The sequence below is a fragment of the Mercenaria mercenaria genome, chromosome 10, assembly GCF_021730395.1.
Source record: "Mercenaria mercenaria strain notata chromosome 10, MADL_Memer_1, whole genome shotgun sequence".
Taxonomy (NCBI): domain Eukaryota; kingdom Metazoa; phylum Mollusca; class Bivalvia; order Venerida; family Veneridae; genus Mercenaria; species Mercenaria mercenaria.
The window spans coordinates 2,176,478-2,190,460 of NC_069370.1; the positions used below are offsets into that span (position 1 = coordinate 2,176,478).

Sequence of the window (13,983 nt, forward strand, 5' to 3'; positions counted from 1 at the left end):
CAAAGTCCCATAACTTTGCAAATTTTTTTTCTGAATGAACCTAACATGCACCATGCACAACTACTGTTGTCACTGATCACTTGTGTGAAGTTTCATTACACTGTGTCAAGGGAATGAGGAGATATGGTGCACACAAGATTGTGTCTACAGACAGACGGACGGACAGATGGACATACGGACAGAAAACCTGATACCAGTATACCCTCCCTTACAACTTTATTGTTCGGGGGCTACAATGAGAAAATCCTCAATATATCAGTCACCTTTTTTTTATGTTATTTGGATGGTTCGGGGTCATGACTTAAAGGCGTATGCTAGAATTCTGGGCGAAATTTTTCCCAATATTAGAATTTCTTCAAACTTTGTATATTGGAGGACAATCTTCTAAGAAACAAAAATATGCAATAAAAATCATAGGTCACCAGTAATGAAAAAGAGTTATCTGCCCTTGAAAACGTCATTTTCCCCAAAAATCCAATATCCAAAGTTTGAAGAAATTCTATTAGGCCACACCAAACTGAAAAGTTGTTCATCGGATTTTTTCTGAAAAAATTGAGGCAGCGAGTGAAAAAATAATTTAAGTATTTTTTTTGTTTTTTGAGAAAATCAGGAGCGAGCAAAGAGCGAAGAAATATATTTTCTTGATTTGGCTCTCGACTGACTAATAAAAACCTTAAAGCAGAATGTACAGCCCTTTTACATTAAAAAACTAGAATGTGTCTGTAGGACACAGGGTGTGCCCCCTACTGGTACATTTGTCACAAATACGGGGAAATAATTCAAATGTTTGCAGTCTTAATGGGGTATAGCCTCAACAAGCATTTTATGAAAGGGATTCATTTGCAGTAATGGAGCGCAGCAAAGTGAAAGCAAAATTAATCATTATATTATAAATATTATTATATTAGGTCAACAAGTGATCAATAACCTGTTTCCTAATTAACAAACTAAACTGTAGCTAAACGTTAGCAAACCCTTTGCCAATTACAAGGTCTAAAATGGATTCACTTACCTTTACCCTGCTAAATTTTTTAAATGAACTGGTCCATCCCCAATTTGGGCAATACCATTTCAAAGGGGTGTTCACTGAAAATTTACTGACTGTATAGCAAACAGTGCAGACCATGATCAGACTGCAAGGATGTGCAGGCTAATCTTGGTCTGCACTGGTCGCAAAGGCAGAATGAGTCACCGCCAGCAGGCTAAGGGTTAAAGGTACTCAGTAACCTGGCATAATAAATAATCAGTCAATAAATTTAAAATCTCTGATTGCTGACTGGATATTAAGACTAGTGAAACTATCAGCATTGAAAAAGTTTTGTAAGGATTTAACCCTTACCCTGCTAAATTTCTACAATAAACTAGTTCATCTTTGAATTTGGACAGTACCATTACCTATTAAAAGGGGTGCTTACCTAAAAGATATTGACTGAATGGCAAACAGTGCAGATCATGGTCACGCTGCACAGATGTGCAGGCTGATCATGACCTACACTGGTTGCAAAGGCAGAATCATGTCCAGCATGATAAGGGTTCACCTTATATTAATTCTTTCCTTTGTGTTCATTTTTAAACGCCTCAATACTGTGTGATACCTGTAAACTGATTTTATCATAAATGTGCAACCATTTTTATTGGAATATAACATATCTGGATTAAATCAAGTTCTTTTGTTTTAGCAACACTGACACAAAAGAGCTTAATCAATTTGCTTACTAGACTGGCTCCCGTCCCTATGTTTGTTCTTATTTATATATATCAGTTGTCTTCATTAAGAGGGAAGTAACTCCAGAAGGTTGTTTCTACATTGACATTTTTTATTGCCCCTGGCTCCAAACATAGGTATGGTTCAGCCATCAGATAAAACTGTGCTATTTTAGAGGCTTAAAAGTTTCTTATAAAATGTTTCCAGTATTAATATAGAAAATAACCATGCAGCCAGGGAGCCAGGCTATTTGCTTACCATCAATTTGTAGATTATACCATTAAATATTAGATCAATATCCTGGGCGCAGTTTGGCGGTTTCTGGTCGCCCGGATATAGAAAACTATCACTGATGTTTAATCTCTTTTACTTTTATGGTATTTTAATAATAAATACCCTTTATTCAATTCAATATCTGTTGTTGAGTTTTCTATACAGAGTGATACTTCAGTAACCTTTGGGGAAACAATAGGACATAAATATATTTTATATCTGTATAAAATGTTTTAGATACTGGTTTCTTATTCTGTTCTGCATATATGTTTTTAACCATGACTCACGGATCAACGAATGGGTTTATGTTAATCGTATCGTAAAAAGGAGCCAATGAGATCCATTCCTTTATGTCACATGGTTATATGAACCAATTGCTAGCTGAGTAGTCAGTCTTTATTTAGTTGCAAAAACTGTTAGATGTGATTCAATTTCGTTTAGACATCCACCTCCCCAACCACCTCTTTTTATAATTTTCGTGAACATTTGGATTCGTCAAGACAATCAGTCCAAAGTTTTTTGAAGATTCTCCTTGGCTCTTCATTTTAAAAACGTTGTAATGTTCCATTTTCTAATTTGCTTGAAATTTGAAGCCTTTTACATTTGTTAAATCTGGTTTTATGATAATTTTTATTATACTGTGTTTTACATACGGGTCGGCGGTTTCTGGTCGCCCGGATATAGAAAACTATCACTGATGTTTAATCTCTTTTACTTTTATGGTATTTTAATGATAAATACCCTTTATTCAATTCAATATCTGTTGTTGAGTTTTCTATACAGAGTGATACTTCAGTAACCTTTGGGGAAACAATAGGACATAAAATCAATTATGCCTATACGAAATATTTGTCAAAAAGACATTATGCACCTTTCAAGGTTAAGGTACCTGCATTTGCTTTACTTCCTGCTTGCTGTTTAGAACTAAAAATGTCTAGAAAGTTGAAATTTGGAGATTTACTGATTTTTCTAACAATACAGGTTCTATTTGCATTTTCTGGAGCAGTTTCTGCAGATTCAAGTGAAATGAAAAAGCAAAGATGCCTACAAACAGGTTTAACACTGGAATGTAATTATTTTCCACAGGATATACCAGAAAATGTTACAGTTGTTCGTATTGTTGGTTGGTTTTCAGACAGTAACTGTGATAAAAATACTTTTCAGTCAAATACTTGGAAAAAAGTTAAAATTCTGGAAATCAATGACCTTCCAAAAGGTGAGTCTAACACTGGTGCATTTCAACTGCTATCAGAATGTTTCTTCCAATTTAAAGAACTTCAAGAACTATATCTACATTCAGACACGTTTAATCTCTACGAAAACACATTTCTTGGACTAGAAAAGTTAGAGCGCCTTGATTTAAGTGGATGTGCACGACTACGAATGGCTCCTCTAAACAAAGCATTGAGAGGACCAAAGAAGGTTCCAAACTTAACACAAATTTCTCTGTCAAATGCTGGTTATCTCTCAGCATTTCTTCAACTGGATGAAGCATTTGCTGATGCGCTATCAGACAAGCCAGTTGAGGAGATTGATGCCAGTAACACTCAGATTACAGTTTTGAACATTACAGAAATAGTTACTAAAATAAAACATTTGAAATATGTTAATGTTTCCAGCACTAAAATCGGATATGCTGATTCAAATGGTTTAAACCTTCCGTGGCAACTCCAAACAATTGATGTAAGTTATGCAACATTACCATCAGATATCTTTATGTTATTTCCTGGAAAGCTACATTTGTCAAATGTATCATTCAATTACAACCAGTTAAAAGAACTGGACTTAATTACCATATTGTTTTCTACCAAAAGTTTAAACTTTACAGGCATTGTTCCAGATCAAACAACCATATGGTTTGAAAACGTTACTGTCTTTGTCAAAAATCCTCCAATGTGGAAAGTAGAGGAGATCATTTTGAACAAAAACAACCTAAGAAGAGTGAATTGTCCGCTTGTGTTTGGAAACAACTCAGTTCCAACTTTAACAAAGTTGGGTTTGTCTGATAATAAAATGGAATTTATCCATCCAAGTATTCTAACTGCAGCTCCAAATCTGCAAATTTTAGATCTGTCTAGAAATTACCTTGATAAAATGGCAAGAGAAAATTTTCCACTCTTTGAAACATTGCTAAATTCTCTCAAACTGCTAAACACAGTCAGCTTGTCGAACAATGGACTCCACAAGATACCTTCAAGATTTTTTGCTGATAACAAGTATCTAGAAATGATCGACCTTTCACAAAATAACCTTAACCATGTGACCTTTGACCTTCAAACACTGAAGCATCTGCAAGTGTTGAATCTAAGCAACAACAAAATAATCAGACTTGACCAAGTTACTTTGAACAACTTTAATAAACTTTTAACCTTAATGAATGACAAACACTCAGCAAAATTAATGATCAATCTAGATTCAAATCCAATGTCATGTGCTTCATGTGAAGATCAAAACTCTATTGATTGGCTGTTGAGAATAATTAAGTTGAATTCAACCAATCAAAATCTTCAATGTCAACAGGAAAATGGCCTACAGGAAAAAATACATGAAACAACTCTAAGAAAATTACAACAGCTGTGTCAGAGAAGGTTAATTATCCTTGTGACCTCAGTAACTGTTGGCTTTGTATTTCTTGTGACAATTACTCTTTTCATTATCATTTACAAGAGAAACAAAATGATGAAACAACGGAAAAACAGAGCAAAAACTCTGAAGCACCTAAGTGATGGTGAGGATATGTATAAATTTGTGGCATTTCTAGGATATAGCAGTGAAGATGAAAATTTTGTGGACACTTATGTCATTAATCAAATGAATGAAACTTTAAAACAAATAACCGGAATAGATCGAAATCTAATCTGTACAGGTGATCGGTATTTCAGGCCAGGCCACATGGTCCACAATGAAACAAGAAATACAATTTGATGGCACGTGGATGAGGATATGATGTCACCTGCTATGAAACAACTTTACCAGAGGAACACTAGAATATTGTGGTCCGAGGAAAATGGGGAATATGTGCTGAAAACATCATGGGAAAATGTGTGCTTATCAATTCTTGAGCTCATCAAATAGACTTTTGAAAAAAAAATAATCTGAAATGTTTTGCTTGTTTATTACTAAGATACTGAAGTTACACAAAAAATAGTACAGAAATACTTTATAACACTTTTCCTCCTTTAAAAGGCTTGGTACGGTTTACATTGAAAAATGGCACTTTGTGCAAGTTGCTAAAAAATTAATGACTAATAGTATCACCCTTTTAAATTACAAAACTTAAAAAAATATGAATCATAAAAAATGTCCCTTCTACACGTTGATTCAACCTGACAATCTGTGTGAAAAAGACCATATACGAGTATATATGTATTTAAACGAAGTTTCATTTCAAATGAACTTAAATTATGCGGGCAAGCATAATATTCCTTTAATGAACAAGTTCCATATATTCAGTACTGAAACAGTCAATATTCTATTTCACATAATCAGGAATAACATTACACCATAAAGTTAATGAGGAAGATGGTAAAAATAATATTGCTGATTTAACAAGAGCTGTCCGTAAGACAGCTAAGCTCGCCTATTCGAAATATTGTCCCAGAAGCAGGAAAATATAACCCAAAATGTTAAATATCAAAAGAGTTTTAAGTTCAAAAGGGGACATAATTTGACCAAAATGTATATCAGAGTTATGGGACTTGCTGCTATCAACTAGTTTTATAACCCCGAAGACACATGTGAAGTTTCAATTCAATATCTGCATTAGTTTTGGAGACAGTAACTTGCACGTAAAACCTTAACCAGAGTTTTTCTAAGTCCAAAAGGGGGCATAATTTGCCCAAAATACATGTCAGAGTTATGGGACTTGACACAGTGAGGTTGGTTATTGACCTAGAAAAATAAAAAATAAATTTCAAATCTATATGCCTTTTAGTAATAGCTGTATGTACTTGCATGCAAAACTTTAACCAGAATTTTCTAAGTCCAAAAGGGGGGATTATTTGGCCAAAATGAACGTCAGAGTTATGGGACTTGCTGCTATCAACTTGTTTTATAACCCCGAAGACACATGTGAAGTTTCAATTCAAAATCTGCATTAGTTTTGGAGATAGTAACATGCATGTAAAATCCTAACCAGAACTTTCTAAGTCCAAAAGGGGGCATAATTTGCCCAAAATACATGTCAGAGTTATGGGACTTGACCCATTGAGGTTGGTTATTGACCTAGAAAAAGAAAAAATAAGTTTCAAATCTATATGCCTTTTAGTAATAGCTGTATGTACTTGCATGCAAAACTTTAACCAGAATTTTCTAAGTCGAAAAGGGGGCGTAATTTGGCCAAAATGAAGGTCAGAGTTACGGGACTTGCTGCTATCAACTAGTTTTATAACCCCAAAGACACATGTGAAGTTTCAATTCAAAATCTGCATTAGTTTTGGAGATAGTAACTTGCATGTAAAACCTTAACCAGAATTTTCTAAGTCTAAAAGGGGGGATAATTTGCTCAAAATACATGTCAGAGTTATGGGACTTGACCCAGTGAGGTTGGTTATTGACCTAGAAAAAGAAAAAAATAAGTTTCTAATCTATATGCCTTTTAGTAATAGCTGTATGTACTTGCACGCAAAACTTTAACCAGAATTTTCTAAGTCCAAAAGGGGGCATAATTTGGCCAAAATGAAGGTCAGAGTTATGGGACTTGCTGCTATCAACTAGTTTTATAACCCCGAAGACACAGGTGAAGTTTCAATTCAATATCTGCATTAGTTTTGGAGATAGTAACTTGCATGTAAAACTTTAACCAGAATTTTCTAAGTCGAAAACGGGGCATAATTTGCTCAAAATACATGTCGAAGTTATGGAACTTGACCCAGTGAGGTTGGTAATTGACCTAGAAAAAGAATAAATAAGTTTCAAAGCTATATGCCTTTAAATGATAGCTGTATGTACTTGCATGCAAAAACTTAACCAAGGTGTGACGCCGACGCCAGGGTGAGTAGAATAGCTAGACTATTCTTCGAATAGTCGAGCTAAAAATAGTTCCATTATCAATGTAATAAATAACAAATATATGAAAAAAAGAACCCATATGACCATGGGCATCATGTCGAGCCCGCCCTTTGACCCATAACTGTGACCTTGACCTTTGAGACAGAGTCTGTCTCATTGAGTTAAACATTCATGCCAAATATAAACAAGATTCCTCAATGCATGTCAAAGTTATGAGCCGGTGTCCTTTGACCTCCAACTGTAAACTTGACCTTCGAGATAGGAACCTGAGGTCTGCGCATGGCACTCCATCTCCATGCCTGGTAAACTACAGAGCTACCTCTTTAAGAGGTATATGGTAAACTGCTCTGTTGCAACTTCCGAGGTAATGCACATTGCGATAAAAGAACATCAACAAAGGTGAGTGTTATCATATGTTTTGCATTTTTACAAGCAGTGTATCGAATACCAAAAATCGGAGAATGGTAGGCGATGTAGATACGGTTTAACTTTACAGAGAACTTTAAGTTTGCTATTTCATTCTTAATTTGTGGTCGTGGTGATGTTTACCAATAAGCTGATTTTGAAGTTAATTTGGCCATTTCGTCATGAAAGCACTTTCATTGTCAAATATTTACATTTTAACTAATATTAAGAAGCAAATCGAGCAGGCGTGAAATAGCTGTAAACTATACAATGCATTTGGAAATAAAATATGTACCGAAAATGGTTCGGGAGTACAATAAATCAAGTTTTATTGTGAGAGATAGCTCTGTTGTGAAGGAGCTAGTCATGTCGCTAAGTAGATAGCTCTGTGTTGCATGAACAGAGCTCTGTGTTCATAATTTAAACTTTTTAATATTTGGGTTGTCCTCATTTGAAATAATATAAAGTTACTGTTCCATTTGATATACATATGTATGATTTTTCCAAGTATTGTTTTGATAAAGGTTTTTCATTAGGTTATAATTGTAAATTTTGAATAGTTGTACATTCTGTTTACTTTTTTGCTCAGGTGAGTTATTGTGATCACTCTATGTCCATCATCAGATGTGTGTCTGTCTCTCTGTCAACATTTAGCCTGTGTATGCAATAGAGGCTGTATTTTTCAATTGATCTTCATGAAATTTAGTCAAAATGGTTGTCTTGTTTAAATTTAGGTCAAGTAAGACAATGTATCCCGTCCCTAGATATTCCACCAAAATGCCACCTAAAATGCCACCAAAATGGTGAAAAAATGAGCAGGACAGTGGCAAATCTGTTTTCCACTTAATTTCACCTTTTTCCACTTGTGTACACCTTTAGGTGGCAATAAGTGGAGTATTTAGACAGTTTTACACCATTATGACACCATTATGGTGGAAAATATGTTTGCCACTTATTTCCACCAATCGCCACCTTCATGGTGGCAGTAAGTGGAGTATTTAGACAAATTACCACTAAAACGCCACCGTTATGGTGTAAAATCTATTCCGCTAAACGCCACTTATTTCCACCAATCGCCACCTAAAAGGTGGCAGCAAGTGGACAAAATTTCACCAAAAGGCCACTATGGTGGCAGTCCTATTTTCCACTAAATGCCACCAAATAGCTGGCAATAGGTGGAAAATATGTGGCATCTAGTGGAAATCAGCTGCACCTGCTGGATCTGAAAAAAAATCAGTAGTAAGCTAAAATTAAATCATATTAATATACTTTTTTATTTTTATGCAAAAATCAAAGACACTTCACAAGAAATCACAAAAGATCTGAACACGAGGATCAGGATGTTGTCAATGCAGCCTTATTTTTTCATATTCCAGGATGGCTTAAGTAGATGGCAAATGACTCTCCAAATTGTAAGGCCATTTTTCCAGCACACAATCTGTAACAGAAAACCATACATCTATTAATAGATATATTTTTCTAACATTCTGAATAATTTAGCAGAAAATTGTAAATTTCCTCTAGGAAATATGAAATCAAAAGACTGAACTAACTCACTGACATAACAACAAACTCTACAAACTTAATCTATAAAATAATCTGTCAAATAATATGCCACATCTTTATTAAAACTGTGAGAAGTTTCATCAGAATCTTTATTGTAGAAAAATTTCTATTTACTCAAAAGGATACATTGTTTTGTGGGAATATATGCATCTTGAATCAATAAAAGTGCAATAACACTGCAACTTGAGATTTGATGAAAGATGTGGAAGCACCATTGCTCCAAAGTGATTTACACTTGTGTCAAATTTCATATCTATAAATGGATTACATGTTATGTAGGAATTTAAGGATTGAAAAACAATTAAAGGGCAATAACTCTGGTTACTGAAGTCATCTTGATGGAAATTGCACATGCAATGCTGTCCTGAAGTGATCTGCATTTTTATAAAGTTTCATGAAGATCCATTAATAGATACAGGAAATATCCTTTTTTTTACCAAATCAAGGGGAAATACTTCTTTTATTAGGTAAACAAATGAGCAGTGTTATTGAGCTTATAATAATTACATGAGGTTTAGTGATTCTATAGACTAAGGTACTAAAATATTTTTCCAATTACAAGCATTTTTAGTTAATCTGACAGACGGATGAAACAGAAAGGACAATGCCAAAAATAATACCCCTCCGCCTCTGGCAAAAGATAATAATGGCACTTAGGTTTTTCATCACATTTATAATTAATATTTATCATATAATATGCCAGGAAATTCTATTAATTGGTGTATTCCTTTAAAAGAGATAGGTAAAATTAAGGGTTATTTAAACATTAGCTTTTTATAAAAACATATAATATTTACCTGATTCAGAATTATTATGTTTCTTTTATGCAGTATAAGCTGTATGCTACTCGGGTATACAGTCAGGCAGGCAGATCATGCCACAAAGTTGCACTTTTTTCACAGAAGGTTCCTGGTATGAACAGTTTAAAGTACATATTGTATCCTAAGTGCTAATCAATAATGTAAATAATTACAAAATGATACAATTTTACAAGCAGTGTTATAAACATGATTGAGCTATATTCCAGAAAATATATCTGGGATTAATATCCATCTGCCAAACTTCCTAAGACATAAAAGGAGATTTGTTGATTTTAATTTCAAGCAGTTTTGTAAATGTTTCAATGTTAAGATTTAGTAAGTAAGACAATGTTAAAGACAGTAATAATTAAAAAAAATAAATAAACAGTATAATAGTGTTACCTCTCACAATGTGTTTCCATTTTCTCCCTGACTGACTCATCAAATGCCAGATTTCAAATTTTGGTATTACTACACAAATAAATTGATTCCACACATACACTTTTTTGGTCAGCTAAAGAAGGTGGCAAATACTTAAGTTGAAAACTATAATTGTAAAAACATCCTTTTTATAAACACTTCTTTTTTCAATTAATGAAGAGAAAAGGCAAGAACTATTTCTTTGCATCTGACCTTATGTTTGCCTGCATGTATAAATCTTAACTGACCCAAATTCCACCTGGGGTTGTTTCTATACATTAGTATGGGAGCTTGTAACTTGATCTATCATTAATCTTATCTTTAACCAACTTTCACTCACACAGAAATAATACACTGCAGACACATTCAAAAATGATCTTTTCAGATTCAGCCAGTACAGCCAATTTCCACTAGTTGCCACCTATTTTCCACCTTTTTCTGTCTTTCAGAATTGTTGACTGAAAAAGTGACTTATTAATATTTACACTGAATATAATACAAAGATATAATAAATAATAATAAATATTCTGTCTCACAAAATAACCAAACCACTCTGAATATTATTTTTGTCCAGCTGGATTCAGCATAGACTTATTCTCATTTTAATGAAACCCTTTGAAGAAGGAGCCTGGTTATACTGTTTTCAGGCCTCCTAGCAGGCCTGAACAAAAATAAAGGTTTTTATAAAGGCTCCAATCTATGGAAATAAAGGCCTTTTAGTGTAAAATATTAAAAAATAAAGAGTAAATAAAGGCTATTTTTGTCGGAATTCTCGTTGAAAACACATAATATATAGGTATTTACTAAAAACATCTACATGTATGTGGTCTGGTGAACACAACAGCATTCTGAAAAACTCAAGATGAAAGATACACAAGCAGTATCCTAATAACAACACTTAAAAGAGGGGACGAAATACAGTAGTATAACCATTACTTGCTTTAAACTGGCACGGCAAGCAGTCTGAACAAAAATATAGGTTTTGAGTGAAAATTACAGGCTATTTGGACGTTTTAAAGGTTTTTTCAGAAGATTTAAAGGTTTTAAAGGTTTGCTCTGAAATTAAAGGTTTTTAAAGGTTTTAAAGGTTTCACTAGGAGGCCTGTGCTTTGCAGATGTTTGTCAGTCTGTGTAGACCAACTGGTTTTTCGGATGATAACTCAAGAACGCTTGGGCCTAAGATCATGAAACTTTATATGGAGGTTGGACATGACGAGCAGTGACCCCTATTGACTTTGAGGCCAGTAGGTCAGAGGTCAAGATCACAATGACCTGGAACAGTTAAACAGTTTCTAGTACTCTTGGGCCTAGGATCATGAAAGTGAATGGGAAGGTTGATCATAACTAGCAGATAATCCCTATAGATTTTGAATTCAGTAGGTCAAAGGGCTGGGTCACAGTGAGCTGGAACAGTTAAGCCATTTCCGGATGTTAACTTGAGAACTCTTAGACCCAGGATCATGAAACTAAATAGGGTGGTTGATCATGACCAGCAGACAACCCCTATTGATTCTGAGGTCAGTTGGTCAAAGGTCTAGGTCACATTGACCCAGAACACTAGAACTTTCTTTGCCCAATAACTAGAGAATGCTTTGGTCTAAGATCACATTTGATACAGAAGTCACTTATGACTGGTAAATGACTGGTGAATGACCCATAATTATTGATTTGAGGTCAGTACATCAAACGTCCAGTGCACAGTGACCAAATGGTTTCTGTGACTTGTACAGTTACTGAATGCATTAAGGGTGGGGGCATTTTTGAGTTCTACGAGCTGTTTTCAATGTGGAGCAAAGTCAGGGTCCGTGTCAATTAGGCCTGAAGTTTGAAATGTAGTGTCCATTACACTTTGATTCCACCCTGAGTCCATGTAAAGATTTTTGTACAGGGTAATCCAATGTCTTACAGTTCACTTTTAAATCAAACATCACAAAAATTTCTAAGTTTTTTTCCACCTATTTGCCACCAAGAAAATTTTCTAAGTCCCTATTTTCCACTTAATGCCACTCAGTTTCCACCATGAAAAAAATCTATGTCCTACTTTCCACCTTTTTGCCACCATAAAGAAAAACTATGTTCAAATTTACACCTTATGCCACCTAATTGCCATCAAAAAAAATAAAGTGGCTTTTGGTGGCAAATTTACCACTTCTGTGGAAAAAGGAGTTGAATTACACCAAACGCCAGCTAATGCCACCTATTTTCACCAACTGCAACCATTTTTCCATGGAAATAAGTGGCAAATAGTGGCATTAGGTGGCAAATCTAGGGACGGGATTATCTGGGGTCAAAAACTATGTCACAAGGTCAAATTAGTGAAATTATTGATTTTATCCAGACAAGCATTCTCATCAAATTTCATACAGATAGAGTGTAAAATGCAGTTCCTATTGCATAGATAAGGTATTTCTTTAGTTTGACCTAGTGACCTAGTTTTACTAGGTGTGAGCCGTGCCACGAGAAAACCAACATAGTGGCTTTGCGACCAGCATGGATCCAGACCAGCCTGCGCATTCGAGCAGTCTGGTCAGGGTCCATGCTGTTCGCTAACGGTTTCTCTAATTGCAATAGGCTTTGAAAGCGAACAGCATGGATCCTGACCAGACTGCGCGAATGCCCAGGCTGGTCTGGACCCATGCTGGTCGCAAAGCCACTATGTTGGTTTTCTCATGGAGCGGCTCATTTGTTTGTTTTGGATTTTTCAACTGTTACAGCATTTTTTGTAACATGCATGTTGTACCACAGAAAAGTGGTCTCTTTTTCCTTATGGCCAGTAATAAAAGTTACAATATAAGCTATTTATAGTAATAACAAAGGGAAGTAATTCTAACAAGAGCTGTCACAGGAGACAGCGCGCTCGACTATTTCGATGCTGGTTAATGAAACAGGGCACATCTGAGGAAACTGGAGGTGTCACTGGAGTGTTTAATGACTCCAATGGGGGATTAAGATATTGCACAATAGCTTGAGTCTGTGTCAACAATATTCAATAATAAGAGAGGTAAAGATAAAAGTGTATCAAAGCACTATATAAGTATAATTCTAAGCAAAAATGGGTCATGATTCATAAAGTATTGGTGCAAGAGTTATGCACCTTGTGTCATATGATGTGGGTGATGATGTGGAACAACTACTTCAAGTTTGAATCAAATGCATTTCATAATAATTGAGATTTACTGAAAATGCATCAAAATTAACCTTAAATTCTAAGTAAAAGGGGGCATAATTCATGAAATATTGGTGCCAGAGTTATGCATCTTGTGTCATAAGATGTGGGTGATGATGCTGAACAATTATTTTAAGTTTGAATCAAATCCATTCAGTAATAACACAGAAAGAGTGAAATTGCATCAAAACTTTAACTTGAAATTCTAAGTAAAAAGAGGGAATAATTCATGAAACATTTGTGCCAGAGTTATGCACCTTGTGTCATATGATGTGGCTGATGATGTTGAACTACTATTTTAAGTAGGAATCAAATCCATTCAGTAATAACAGAGAAAGAGTGAAAATGCATCAAAACTTTAACTTGAAATTCTAAGTAAAAAGGGGGAATAATTCATGAAAAATTTGTGCCAGAGTTATGCACCTTGTGTCATATGATGTGGCTGATGATGTTGAACTACTATTTTAAGTAGGAATCAAATCCATTCAGTAATAACAGAGAAAGAGTGAAAGTGCATCAAAACTTTAACTCGAAATTCTAAGTAAAAAGGGGGAATAATTCATGAAAAATTTGTGCCAGAGTTATGCACCTTGTTATATGATGTGGGTGATGATGTTGAACAATTGTTTTAAGTTTGA

The 13,983-nt window shown here is 34.7% G+C and overlaps 1 protein-coding gene across 1 annotated transcript in view; it reads right to left on the reverse strand.

Moving 5' to 3' along the window:
* Positions 1–13,983, reverse strand: part of LOC123559912 (CUB and sushi domain-containing protein 3-like) — a 156,775-nt gene that overhangs the window by 6,901 nt on the left and 135,891 nt on the right. The gene's annotated exons all lie outside the window — the stretch shown is intronic.